The 14,571-nt window shown below is 45.4% G+C and overlaps 1 protein-coding gene across 12 annotated transcripts in view; it reads right to left on the bottom strand.

Moving 5' to 3' along the window:
• MALRD1 (MAM and LDL receptor class A domain containing 1) overlaps window positions 1-14,571 on the bottom strand; it is a 551,665-nt gene that overhangs the window by 462,602 nt on the left and 74,492 nt on the right. The window lies entirely within an intron of this gene.

Below are 14,571 nucleotides of genomic sequence, written 5' to 3'. Positions count from 1 at the left end.
GGGGGTACTGTTACGCCGAGCGCTCCGGGTCACTGCTCCTCCCCGGAGCGCTTGTGGCATTCTCTTCTCTGCAGCACCCCGGTCAGACCTGCTGACCAGGAGCGCTGAACTGTCACTGCCGGCGGGGATGCGATCCGCGTAGCGGGACGTGCCCGCCCGCGGGTCGCATCCCAATCCACTCACCTGTCCCGTTCCCCGGTTGTCACGTCCCGGCGCGTGCGGCCCCACTCTCTAGGGCGCACGCGCGCCGGCTCTCTGAGATTTAAAGGGCCAGTGCACCATTAATTGGTGCCTGGCCCAATCAGTGTCAATCACTTCCCATTCATATATAAACCCACTTCCCCTTCCTGTCCTTGCCGGATCTTGTTGCCTTAGTGCCCTGAGAAAGCGTTTTAGTGTGTTCCCAAGCCTGTGTACCCAGACCTTCTGCTGTTGCCCCTGACTACGACTCTTGCTGCCTGCCCTGACCTTCTGCTACGTCCGACCTTGCTCTTGCCTTGTCCCTGTGTACCGCGCCTGTCTCAGCTGTCAGTGGGGTTGAGTCGCTATCGGGCGGAACGACCTGGGGGTTACCTGCCGCTTCAAGTCCATCCCGCTTTGCGGCGGGCTCTGGTGAAAACCAGTAAGTAACCCCTTAGATTCTGTTCCCCTGGTACGGCCCACACCATCACCTCACTGACACAGAGGATCCACCTCCAGTGTCCTCACATATTACCCCACACTATACCATCTATGAACAATATACACATTGCTGCATATCACACCACTTACAAACATGATATACACTGTTGCACATTATATGACTTTGTTTCACTATCTACCTCTATGATTCTGAACAGACATAAACCCATCTTTTCTTGTTTGTCTTTTTACCTATCCCGATTCCTTTTTCTTGTTCCCACTCCATGTCTTACTTTTTTCCATACTCCATTTCTGATTTTTGCTTAGACCGTTCCTTCCCCCTATAAAAGCAGGAAAATTCCTATTATTTCTCAGCTACTGAAGAAAATAGAGTTCTCCTGAAATGTGTCTAGCTGTTTGACATTACCCCCTGGGATTGGCACCAGACTGTGGAACAGAAAAAAGTTAGCAAATTCTACTGCCCGCACCGCAACTGAACTCACGTCATCACAGTGCTCCACCAAGTGTTTGCCTTCTTATACATTCCATCGGCCGCAGCATTACCCGATCTGTGCTGCGTACCGGACGCTCGCTACACGGGACGCTCTTCCCCAGGGATAGACTGTCTCAGTTGGCTCGTAGCACCGGGACCAGCAACAAGGACGTGACTGAGAAGGCACATCTGAACGGGTGAGCAGGGACACAGTCCCCCCACATTTCACCCCACAGGATTGGATACAAGAGGAACCAGTCTGAGCCTGCTTATGTTTACTGCATGACATGCATCATATCTAGCTACACAGTAGCGACCAACATACCTTTTTCCTATAGGAACCGATACATCTGGAGGAGACAGGACAAGGAACAACTGCAATCTCTTGTACTATATGTGCCCCACAGTGGCTATAAATGGTTATTTTGAACAGTAACGATTTGTTTGTAAAACGCCATTGCATTACAGACCATTGCATTTACAGTTTTACAATAATCTGGGATTGCTCTTCTCAGCTTTTGTTATGCCTTGTCCCCCTATATTTTATTATCACTATATTTGATGTATATTTTATTGTACTAAATTTACTGACCTATCGGGATAACTAAGTAAGGGGACCGCAAGGGCCTGCGATCCCACCTGTACGCTCAGCACCGCTACCACCATTTTTGTCAGTATTTTATCTAATAATAAATGTCATTTTATTTTAAAGTTTAAACGGTCTAACGAACTTTCAGTCTACTATTCACCTTTAGTCTGTCTCATATATCTTTTCCTCCTTTTCTCCTCCTTCCTATCTCTCTTTCCCTGTATATCCCCCTTGCTATACACCATATCCCACCCTAGAATCTCCTGAGGACTGTACACATTTCTAAAATATATAACACCAGTGCTCAGAGGCGTCTTGGTTTTACATCTTTAGAGCAGTGTTCATTAACCTGTATACCATAGAAACCCACTTCACACAGACATCTCAAATACAAATGCTAAACTAGCGGCCATAAAGCTGCGTTCCAACAGCATCTGCACATCAGGAGGGTCAATGATGAAAATTTACAAGCCAGCAAAACCCGGACTCTCTTTATCATCTACGATTATTGCAGGAAGGCAATAGTTTATGAGCAGACTAAGCAATATTATTATTTTTTTAACCCCTTAAGGACCAGGCCAATTTTCACTGTAGGATCAGAGCGTTTTTTGCACATCTGACCACTTTCACTTTAAGCATTAATAACTCTGGGATTATTTTACCTTTCATTCTGATTCCGAGATTGTTTTTTCATGACATATTCTACTTTATGTTATTGGTAAAATTTTGTCGATACTTGCACCATTTCTTAGTGAAAAATTCCAAAATTTGATGAAAAAATTGAAAATTTTGCATTTTTCTAACTTTGAAGCTCTCTGCTTGTAAGGAAAATAGACATTCTAAATAAATTATATTTTGATTCACATATACAATATGTCTACTTTATGTTTGCATCATAAAGCTGACGTGTTTTTACTTTTGGAAGACACCAGAGGGCTTCAAAGTTCAGCAGAAATTTTCCAATTTTTCACCAAATTTTCAAAATCGGAATTTTCTATGGACCAGTTCAGGTTTGAAGTGGATTTGAAGGGCCTTCATATTAGAAATACCCCACAAATGACCCCATTATAAAAACTGCACCCCTCAAAGTATTCAAAATGACATTCAGTACGTGTGTTAACTCTTTTGGTGTTTCACAGGAATAGCAGCAAAGTGAAGGAGAAAATTCAAAATCTTCATTTTTTACACTCGCATGTTCTTGTAGACCCAGTTTTTGAATTTTTACAAGAGGTAAAAGGAAAAAAAATCCTCTCAAAATTTGTAACCCAATTTCTCTCGAGTAAGAAAATACCTCATATGGGTATGTCAAGTGATCGGCGGGCGCTGTAGAGGGCTCAGAAGGGAGGGAGCGACAATGGGATTTTGGAGAGTGAGTTTTTCTGAAATGGTTTTTGGGGGGCATGTCACATTTAGGAAGCCTCTATGGTGCCAATACAGCAAAAAAAAAAAAAAAACAACATGGCATACTATTTTGGAAACTACACTGCTCAAGGAATGTAACGAGGGGTCCAGTGAGCCTTAATACCTCACAGGTATTTCACGACTTTTTGTTAAAGTCGGATGTGTAAATGAAAAAAAAAATTTTTTTCACTAAAATGCTGGTTTTTCCCCAAATTTTACATTTTTACAAGGGGTAATAGGAGAAAATTACCCCCAAAATTTGTAACCCCATTTCTTCTAAATATGGAAATCCGCTATGTGTGGACGTCAAGTGCTCTGCTGGCACGCTACAATGCTCGGAAGAGAAGGAGCGCAATTAAGCTTTTGAAAAGGGAATTTGTTTGGAATGGAAGTCAGGGGCCATGTGTGTTTACAAAGCCCCCCGTAGTGCCAGAACAGTGGACCCCCCCCCCACATGTGACCCCATTTTGGAAACTACACCCCTCACAGAATTTAACAAGGGGTGCAGTGAGCATTTATACCCCACTGGCGTTTGACAGATCTTTGGAACAGTGGGCTGTGCAAATGAAAAATTACAATTTTCATTTTCACGGACCACTGTTCAAAAAATCTGTCAGACCCCTGTGGGGCGTAAATGCTCACTGTACCCCTTATTACATTACATGAAGGGTGTAGTTTCCAAAATGGGGTCACATGTGGGTATTTATTTTTTTGCGTTTATGTCAGAACCGCTGTAAAATCAGCCACCCCTGTGCAAATCACCAATTTAGGCCTCAAATGTACATGGTGCGCTCTCACGCTTGAGCCTTGTTGTGCCCCCGCCGAAAATTTTACGCTCACATATGGGGTATTTCTGTACTCAGGAGAAATTGTGTTACAAATTTTGGGGGTCTTTTTTTCCTTTTACCTCTTGTGAAAAAAAAAGTAAAGGACAACACCAGCATGTTAGTGTAAAAAAATTTTTTTTTAACACTAACAGGCTGGTGTAGACCCCAACTTTTCTTTTTCATAGGGGTAAAAGGAGAAAAAGCCCCCCAAAATTTGTAGTGCAATTTCTCCCGAGTACGGAAATACCCCATATGTGGCACTAAACTGTTTCCTTGAAATACGTCAGGGCTCTGAAGTGAGAAAGCGCCATGCGCATTTGAGGACTAAATTAGGGATTGCATAGGGGTGGACATAGGGGTATTCTATGCCAGTGATTCCCAAACAGGGTGGCTCCAGCTGTTGCTAAACTCCCAGCATGCCTGGACAGTCAGTGGCTGTCCAGAAATGCTGGGAGTTGTTGTTTTGCAACAGCTGGAGGCTCCGTTTTGGAAACACTGCCGTACAATACGTTTTTCTTTTTTATTGGGGGGACAGTGTAAGGGGGGGTATATGTAGTGTTTTACCCTTTATTTTGTGTTTAGTGTAGTGTTTTTAGGGTACATTCACACTGGCGGCGGTTTACAGTGAGATTACTGCTAGGAGTATGCGCTGCGGCGAAAAATTTGCCGCAGCTCATACTTCAAGCAGGAAACTTACTGTAAACCTGCCCGTGTGAATGTACCCTGTACGTTCACATGGGGCGGGGCAAACCTCCAGCTGTTCCAAAACTACAACTCCCAGCATGTACTGACAGACCGTGCATGCTGGGAGTTGTACTTTTGCAACAGCTGGAGGCACACTGTAAAACCTTCAGTTTGGTTCTGTTACCTAACTCAGTATTTACCAACCAGTGTGCCTCCAGCTGTTGCAAAACTACAACTCCCAGCATGTACTGATCGCCGAAGGGCATGCTGGGAGATGTAGTTATGCAACTGCTGGAGGTACACAACTACAACTCTCAGCATGCCGAGACAGCTGTTTGCTGTTTGGGCTTGCTGGGATTTGCAGTTTTGCAACATCTGTAGGGCTACAATTTAGAGATCTCCAAACTGTGGCCCTCCAGCTGTTGCAAAACTACAAATCCCAGCATGCCCAGACAGTAAACTGCTGTTTGGGCATGCTAGGAGTTGCAGATTTGCAACATCTGGAGGGCCACAGTTAGAGATCACTGCTAGTGATCTCCAAACTGGGGCCCTCCAGCTGTTGCTAAACTACAAATCCCTGCATGCCCTAACAGCTGTCTGGGCATGCTGGGAGTTGTAGTTTTGCAACATCTGAAGGGTTACAGTTTAGAGACCACCGTATAGTGGTCTCAAACTGTACCCTCCAGATGTTGCTAGGCAACTTACCGGCTTCCGTCGGATTCAGGGAGCCAGCCGCACGACATCGTCGGACTCCGATCTTCTCCATGGATGGTCGCCGCAGCCTCGCCCGCGGGGTAAGTGGACGTCGACACCGGTCCTCTGTCGGTTCCCCGTTCTGCCCCGCCTATTGTGGGTGGGCAGAACGGGGAAACCGAAAGTAAAGCCCCCAGCCCCCGATCTGCTATTGGTGGTCGCGTCTAGACCACCAATAGCAGGGATAGGAGGGGTGGCACCTCTGCCACCTCACTCCTATCCCTTCAGGGGGATCGTGGGTGTCTTGGACAACCGCGATCCCCCTTATATTCTGGGTCACCGGGTCACCATAGACCCATATGACCCGGAATAGCCGCAAATCGCAAGTATGAATTCAGATGACCCCCCTGGGCATTTGCGCGGGGTGCATGCTGATAGATATCAGCAGTCACCCCCGTCCGGTCCCCTCCCAGCGCGGCAGGGACCGAAATTCCCACAGGCGTACAGGTACGCCCTTGGTCCTTAAGTACCAGGGTGCAAAGGCGTACCTGTTCGCCCTTGGTCCTTAAGAGGTTAAAGATATTTCAAATGTAATATAAAAGCTTTAAAGAGTTGGGGCCATGATGATTGGAACAATGTTGTCTTCAAGAAGGATTCATAATTGGTAAGATCTTCCATGTTTGAAACCTTGGTACACTGTTATGGCTATCTGTTAAAGGGGTACTCCTATCCCCTATCCAAAAGGTAGGGAATAATAAGATGTCTGATCGCGGGAGTCCCGCCGCTGGGACTCTCGCGTTCTCCAAGCAGCACCTGGCGTCCTGAGCGGTATGTGAGGCCGGGCCCACACGATCAGACATGTTATCCCCTATTCTTTGGATAGGGGATAAGATGCCTGGGGGCGGAGTACCCCTTTAAAGAAAAATCCAAGGTAGCACTTCTAAAACCAGGAAAGAATTATTTTCCTACTGTTTTGGGGAAGGGAAGTGGCAGCCTTTCTGGTCATATTTTATACAGTCACTATTACGGTGCGTTCACACTGAGTAATTCAAGAGGAATTTACTCGAGTAATTCCTCTTGAATTCTCCGCTCCAAATGAATGCACATCTCCTCTGCCCATTGACTTTAATGTTTTTTCTGCTGTCCTGTTCACACTGCGGAAATTCTGCTAGAAGAATTCCGACGCTGAATTCCTTTCCGCATGAAGAAAGAACATGTTCATTCTTCAAGCGGAATCCGTGAGCAGAATCCAATAGAAGTCAATGGTAAAAAATGTTTTTGTCCGACATCGTTTTCAAGCGGAATTCAGAAAAGTAGATTAAAGGGGTTCTCCACTGCCCCAGTGTTCAGAACATTTGGTTCCAAAAGCCCATTTAGTTCCGCCACGCCCCCTCAATGCAAGTCTATGGGAGGGGGCGTACGCCCCCTCCCATAGACTTGCATTGAGGTGGCGTGGTGGTGACATCACGACCACGCACCGAGCTTTGGGAACTAAATGGTCTGAAAGCTAAGGCAGTGGAGTACCCCTTTAAATAGCCTCTTCCTTCATTCCTCTTCATTTCTGCATGGAAATTCCGCTCGAATTCACCTTGATGGATAAAATGACAGAAGGCAACAATTTCCTGACCGAAATGATTCCTCCTGAATTCCTCTTGAATTCCTCAGTGTGAACGCACCCTTAGAGATCAGAAAGTCAAACCCAGTTTAAACCAGTGTCACTCAAAACTTTGAGATGACAGCGGCTCACCAAGCTTTTGAACTTTGCCAGACTTGGCTTGTGCGAGCCTGGCAACGGCAGTGATAGTAACAGTAAAGATTATAAACATATGGGGGGAGATTTATCAAAACCTGTCCAGAGGGAAAGTTTCTGTATTGCCCATAGCAACCAATCAGATCGCTTCTTTTACTTTTTACAGGCCTTTTCAATAATGAAAGAAGTGATCTGATTGGTTCCTCTGGACAGGGTTTGATACATCTCCCTCATGGTGTTTTGGAGCCTGAATGAATGGAGGAAGTACTAGGAACACAGAGATGACATCAGGGTAGCCCAGCATACCTTGCAGCTAGCATCAAGATCACATAACCCCAGGTTATCCAAAAATTGCTTGCATTTATGTGACATATAGGTCCCAGGCCAATCAGGAGACAACATAGAGTTGGGTTTAAGAGGCTGAAAAATCCCTATGCATTGCAATGCGACTGCCATCTAGGAGAAAGAAAGCTAAGAGAGAAAGAACACAGAGGAATTGTTGATTCCCGAAAGCCTTCAGAATTCCAATAGAATTTTAAAGCAAGCAAAGCAATGAGCAGTCGGCTGACCTTAGACAGTGACCTCCTGTAACTTACATTACTGTGTCAAGATGGTGCACTACAAATCACAGACAGCAGTGTCACTACAGAATGAGAACATAAAAGATATCACACTGCAAGCTGAGGAAAACATTGAGTAGTGGGCTGACCTCAAACAGTCACCTCCTGTCATCTGCAGTACTGTGTCCAGTTGGTACGCTACAGATCCCAGAAATATTACTGCAGAACAAGCCCATAAAATTACATTATAATACCTAACAAGCTGAGCTGTGGGCTGACCTGTATTTTAACATAAATATGCATTTAAAAGCATAGTCATCTAAAGCCAAGTTCTGTGTATTTTATGGGTTTAATAAAATATACAGTACTTCTAGTGTGTTTAACATAACTATGCATTAAAAGCATTGTGCATGAAAGCGGCATAGCCATCTAAGGCCCCTTTCAGACTAAAAAGTTGCTCTGTTAAAAGAACTGTTATAAACTTCCGTTAGAAAAGCCTTAAAAATGGATGTTAAACGGCTGTTACAAAATCCCATTAAAGTCTATGGGATTTTATGATTATCCGTCATGACCCGTTATAGCCCGTCATGAATAACGGTCGTTATTTGTGATGGAAGAAAAAACGGCACATGCACTAATTTTTTTTTCGTCACAAGAAATGGGTTAATTAACGGCTGTTATTTTTAACATTGAAGTCTATGGCAAACGGATGAGCCTTTCATCTGTTTGCACCTGGTTTATAATATCCGTTATTACTTCTGAGCATGCTCAGAAGACGGGATATCAGCAGACGCCTGCAGTGCTGAGGGACTACTACTACTCCCATCATGGAACAGACTTGTTTCCATGATGGGAGTAGTAATTCCCCGGCTGCGGGAGTCTGACGGTGGTTGAGGAGGCTACATTAGTGTTTGTACTACAACCCCGATCATGGAACAGACTCTATTCCATGATGGGGGTTGTAGTACAGGGGCTGAGGGATTGACTGCATCGGGTCTCACTTCTGAGACCTGATGCAATCAGAAGTTATTAAAGAGGGGAGAGGGCGGCATGCTCCACTCCCCTGGGATGTACAATGTATTTTACTTTCATTTTTAAATTCCCCGTCGGGAGTCCTGAGTGTCCGGTACTGAGGAGCCATTCAGGGCTCCCAGCAGGGTTTTCAAATAGAAGCGCTGCGGTGGGAAAAGATATATAGAATCACTGGGGAGGAGTATATGTCTGACCCCTGCAGCGCTTCTATATATCTTGCCATCTGCTGCGCTATATAAGTCTTGTCCCCTGCAGCGCTTATATTTGTAGCCCAATTTCTCTCGAGTAAGCACATACCTCATATGTCTATGTAAAGTGTTTGGCGGGCGCAGTAGAGGGCTCAGAAGCGAAGGATCGACAAGGGGATTTTGGAGAGTACGTTTTTCTGAAATGGTTTTTGGGGGGCATGTTGCATTTAGGAAGCCCATATGGTGCCAAAACAGCAAACCCCCCCCCCCCCCACATGGCATACCATTTTGGAAGCTAGACCCCTTGAGGAACATAACAAGGAATAAAGTGAACCTTAATACCCCACAGGTGTTTCACGACTTTTGCATATGTAAAAAAATTAAAAGAAATTTCACTAAAATCTGTGTTTCCCCCCAAATTTCACATTTTGCCACAGTTTATAGCAGAAAATACCCCCCAAAATGTGTAACCCCATCTCTTCTGAGTATGGAGGTACCCCATAAGTTGACCTGAAGTACACTACGGGCGAACTACAATGCTCAGAAGAGAAGGAGTCCTATTTGGCTTTTTGAGAGCAAATTTTGCTCGGGGGCATGTCGCATTTAGGAAGCCCCTATGGTGCCAGGACAGCAAAAAATACCCACATGGCATACCATTTTGGAAACTAGACCCCTTGAGGAACGTAACAAGGAATAAAGTGAGCCTTAATACCCCCACAGGGGTTTCATGACTTTTGCATACGTAAAAAAAAAAATAGTTTTTCACTAATATGTGTGTTTCCCCCCAAATATCACATTTTTGCAAGGGTTAATAGCAGAAAATACCCCCCAAAATTAGAAACCCCATCTCTTCTGAGTATGGAGGTACCCCATAAGTTGACCTGAAGTGCACTACGGGTGAACTACAATGCTCAGAAGAGAAGGAGTCATATTTGGCTTTTTGAGAGCAAATTTTGCTCGGGGGGGCATGTCGCATTTAGGAATCCCCTATGGTGCCAGGACAGCAAAATAACCCCCACATGGCATACTATTTTGGAAACTAGACCCCTTGAGGAATGTAACAAGGGGTACAGTGAGCATTTACCCCCCACTGGTGTCTGTCAGATCTTTGGAACAGTGAGCTGTACAAAATTTTGAATTTGCACAGCCCACTGTTCCAAAGATCTGTCAGACACCAGTGGGGTGTAAATTCTCACTGCACCCCTCATTACATTCCGTGAGGGGTGTAGTTTCCGAAATGGGGTCACCTGTGTTTTTTTTTTTTTTTTTTTGCATTTGTCAAAACCGCTGTAACAATCAGCCACCCCTGTGCAAATCACCTCAAATGTACATGGTGCACTCTCCCTTCTGGGCCTTGTTGTGCGCCCCCAGAGCACTTTGTGCCCACATATGGGGTATCTACATAGTCGGGAGAAATTGCATAAAAATTTGGGGGGGCTTTTTTCCCTTTTACCTCTTGTCAAAATGAAAAGTATAGGGCAACACCAGCATGTTAGTGTAAAAAATTATTTTTTTTACACTAACATGCTGGTGTAGACCCCAACTTCCCCTTTTCATAAGGGGTGAAAGGAGAAAAAGCCCCCCAAAATTTGTTAGGCAATTTCTCCCGAGTACGGCGATACCCCATATGTGGCCCTTAACTGTTTCCTTGAAATATGTCAGGGCTCTGAAGTGAGAGAGCGCCATGCGCATTTGAGGACTAAATTAGGGATTGCATAGGGGTGGCCATAGGGGTATTCTACACCAGTGATTCCCAAACAGGGTGCCTCCAGCTGTTGCAAAACTCCCAGCATACTTGGACAGTCAATGGCTGTCCGGCAATACTGGGCGTTGTTGTTTTGCAACAGCTGGAGGCTCCATTTTGGAAACAGTGGCGTACCAGGCGTTTTTCATTTTTATTGGGGAGGGGGGCTGTGTAGGGGTATGTGTATATATAGTGTTTTTTACTTTTTTATTTTATTTTGTGGTAGTGTAGTGTAGTGTTTTTAGGGTACAGTCACACGGGCGAGGGATTACAGCGAGTTTCCCACTGCGAGTTTGAGCTGCCACGCAAAATTTGCTGCATCCCAAACTTGCAGCCTGATACTCACTGTAAGCCCCCTGCCCATGTGAATGTACCCTGGAACCTCCAGCTGTTGCAAAACTACAACTCCCAATATGCACAGTCTATCAGTGCATGCTGGTAGTTATAGTTTTGCAACAGCTGGAGGCACACGGGTTGGGAAACACTGAGATAGGAAACAGACAATGTTTCCCAACCAGTGTGCCTCCAGTTGTTGCAAAACCACAACTCCCAAACATTCTCAGGCATGCTGGGAGTAGTAGTTCGGCAACATCTTTAGAGCCAGATGTTGCCGAACTACAACTCCCAGCATGCTTAGAGTTGTAGTTTTGCGACATCTGGAGGACTACAGTTTGCAGACCACTAATACAGTGGTTCCCAATCTGTGCCCTTCCAGATGTTGCAAAACTACAACTCCCAGTATGCCAAAACTGTCCAGGCATGCTGGGAGTTGTAGTTCTGCAACATCTGAAGGGCCAGATGTTACAGAACTACAACTCCCAGCATGCCTGGACAGTAAGGGCATGCTGAGGATGTGTAGTTTTGCAACATCTGGAAGGGCACAGTGGTCCCAAAACTGCGGACCTCCAGATGTTGCAAAACTGTAACTCCCAGCATGTCCAGACGCCAAGGGCTGTCTGGGCATGCTGGGAGTTGTAGTGTAAGGGGACCAGATGGAGCAGTCCAGATCACTTTACGGCGGTCTGGACTGCTGCAAAGATCCCGCGCCGCCGCCGAAGATCAACTCACCTGTCGCCACTGCCGCCGTCTCCGCCGCCGGGATCCGGGTCTTAGTAGAAAACTAAAGGGAGGGTCTGGATGATGACGAAGGCTGAAGTGGTCTTCAACCTGCGGACCTCCAGATGTTTCAAAACAACAACTCCCAGCATGCCAATGGCATGCTGGGAGTTGTAGTTTTGCAACATCTGGAGGTCTGCAGGTTGAAGACCACTGATTGAAGGGATTGACAGGCGGTGATGATGAAGGGGGGGATGATGACGAGGGGGATGATGACAGGGTGATGATGACTGGGGTCTGGATGATGACAGGGTGATGATGACGGGGGTCTGGATGATGACAGGGTGATGATGATGGGGTGTTAATGACGGGGGTCTGGATGATGACAGGGGGGATGATGTATTTCCCACCCTAGGCTTATAGTCGAGTCAATAACTTTTCCTGGGTTTTTAGGGTGAAATTAGGGGCTATATTCGGGACGGCTTATACTCGAGTATATACGGTAGTTATATATCTTTAATACACCTTTATTTAATCAGATTTTTTATTATCCATGATAAATATTCTTAAGACAGAAATTCTCTTTGCCTATAGCTGCTCGGTTCTCTACATTGTCTACACGTTTGATGAGTCCTTAAGGAGATCAGAGCTGAATAGCCCTTTCATTGTGGTTTTGCATTAGCTAAAAGAGCCCTTGAGACCTGGAAGAAATGATAGCATAAAAGAGTCTGATGTATTCTCTGATAAATACCGCATTTAGCATTTTGATAAGATCTGCAGGTTTTCTTTTATGTAGACAAGTGATTTTTAAGATTTATCAGAACCAGGTTTTAGCAGCTGAGTTTTGACAGTCAGGGATACATTCTGAACGTTGGAATAACAAAATATTTTGATCAATGACAGAAAGATGAGAATTTACACAAAAGCGATAATTTAAGACAATACAATTTATTTTTCCCTACGGAAACACTGATTTATGTGGGTAAATTCTCTGACATTTTTTCAAATACTGAAGTATATTGGATACATGATTTCTGTTAGGCGAAACTCTTCATTTTTGTACCATAGAATAAAGATTCAAATTATTAATTTACAATTCTCCCAGAATTTTGGACAAATAGTCACATAGTTTGTAACATTGAAGAAGAGACAAGAGTCAATCGAGTTCAACCTAAAACCTTACTGTAATGTCCGTTTCTGTGTTTTTGTATTTTTCTGTTTTGGGGTCTGTTTAGACACTAGTTTTGTGTCTGAACAGTTTTCTGTGCTAGTCTCCTTGGCTTGGGATGAGTTAATGCTCTTAGCCTATGGCAGCTCGGGCAGGGTTATTTAAACCCGAGCTCTGTTGGAGCTTGAGGCTGGTAATTGAGCTCAACTCTGACCGTGTCTGGTTTATCTTGCACCTTGCTTTTGTGTGTTTAAGTCTGTTTTTGTCTGTTTTATGAGTGCTGTTTATTATATAGATTTTAGCCTGCTTAGTTTTAGTACATTTGTCAGGTTTTAGTATCATGTATGTTCGCTTCGCATTTTCCGTGTTATATCTTAGTCCATGTTCACACTGTGCGTTTTGTCCTGTTTTGACCTTGTTAGTTCTATTGATACTCACCCTCTGCTTCCTATCACTGAGCCAGTTGCTAACCCATATGTCCTCCCCCAGTCCCAGCATCCTCATTTTATGTACCAACCTTTTGTGTCAAACTCTTTAGAAAAGTCCAAATATAACAGTATAAAATTCCTTAGAAAAGTCCAGATATACAACATCCACAGCTTCACCCCGGTCCAATCTATAACTGACCTCCTCATAGAAGCTGATCAGATTAGTCTGACAGGATTGATCCTGCATAAACCCAGGTTGGTGCTGTGTTAGAAGGTTATGTTCATTAACCCCTTCCCGCAGAATGGCATATATAAACGCCGGGTTGTGCAGTGCGTTCGCGCATCCCGGCGTTTAACCAGCAGAAGTCCTGCTGTTTCCAGCAGGGGACAACTTCTGCTTCACCCCCAGGACCATCCATTGATGGTCCTGGTCAGCGATCACTGTGTATTGGTCCCTGTGGACCAGTCACAATGACCTGGGGTGAAAGTTCAGATCCCCCGCACTGCCTGCCCCTGGAAGTCGGGCAGAACGGGGGACGATGGCTGCGGGGGCTCGCGGCATAGGTGGGGGAACACGTGGGGACCGGCGGACTTACCCCAACCAGCGGCGGGACCGAGGAGCAGCGCGGGACCGGCCACGTGGACGAGCAGCGACGGGACCGGCAGGTAAGTATATGGTCCTCAGAAGCAGCAGTGAAGATCTTCACTGCTGCTTCTAGGAGTCTGAAAACTACAACTCCCAGCATACCTAGACAGCCTTTGGCTGTCTGGGCATGCTGGGAGTTGTAGTTTTGCAACTTCTGGAGGGTCCCAGTTTGGAGACCATTGTATAATGGTCTCCAATCTGTGCTCTTCCAGCTGTTGCAAAACTGCAACTCCCAGCATGCACTGACTGTCCAGGCATGCTGGGAGTTTTAGTTCAGCAACATCTGGCCCTTCAGATGTTGCCGAACTACAACTCCCAGCATGCCCTTCAGCTGTCTGGGCATGCTGGGAGTTGTAGTTTTGCAACAACTGGAGACACACTGGTTGGGAAACATTGTCTGTTTCTAACTCAGTGTTTCCTAGCCTGTGTGCCTCCAGCTGTTGCAAAACTATAACTCCCAGCATGCGTTAACAGACCATGCATGCTGGGAGTTGTAGTTTTGCAACATCTGGAGGGCCGCAGTTTGGAGACCATTGTATAATGGTCTCCAATCTGTGCTCTTCCAGCTGTTGCAAAACTACAACTCCCAGTATGCACTGACTGTCCAGGCATGCTGGAAGTTTTAGTTCAGCAACATCTGGCCCTTCAGATGTTGCCGAACTACAACTCCCAGCATGCCCTTCAGCTGTCT

Source organism: Hyla sarda, chromosome 5, assembly GCF_029499605.1.
Source record: "Hyla sarda isolate aHylSar1 chromosome 5, aHylSar1.hap1, whole genome shotgun sequence".
Taxonomy (NCBI): domain Eukaryota; kingdom Metazoa; phylum Chordata; class Amphibia; order Anura; family Hylidae; genus Hyla; species Hyla sarda.
The sequence above is the reverse complement of the archived record's forward strand: the minus strand, read 5'-3'. Positions and strand labels throughout refer to the sequence as shown.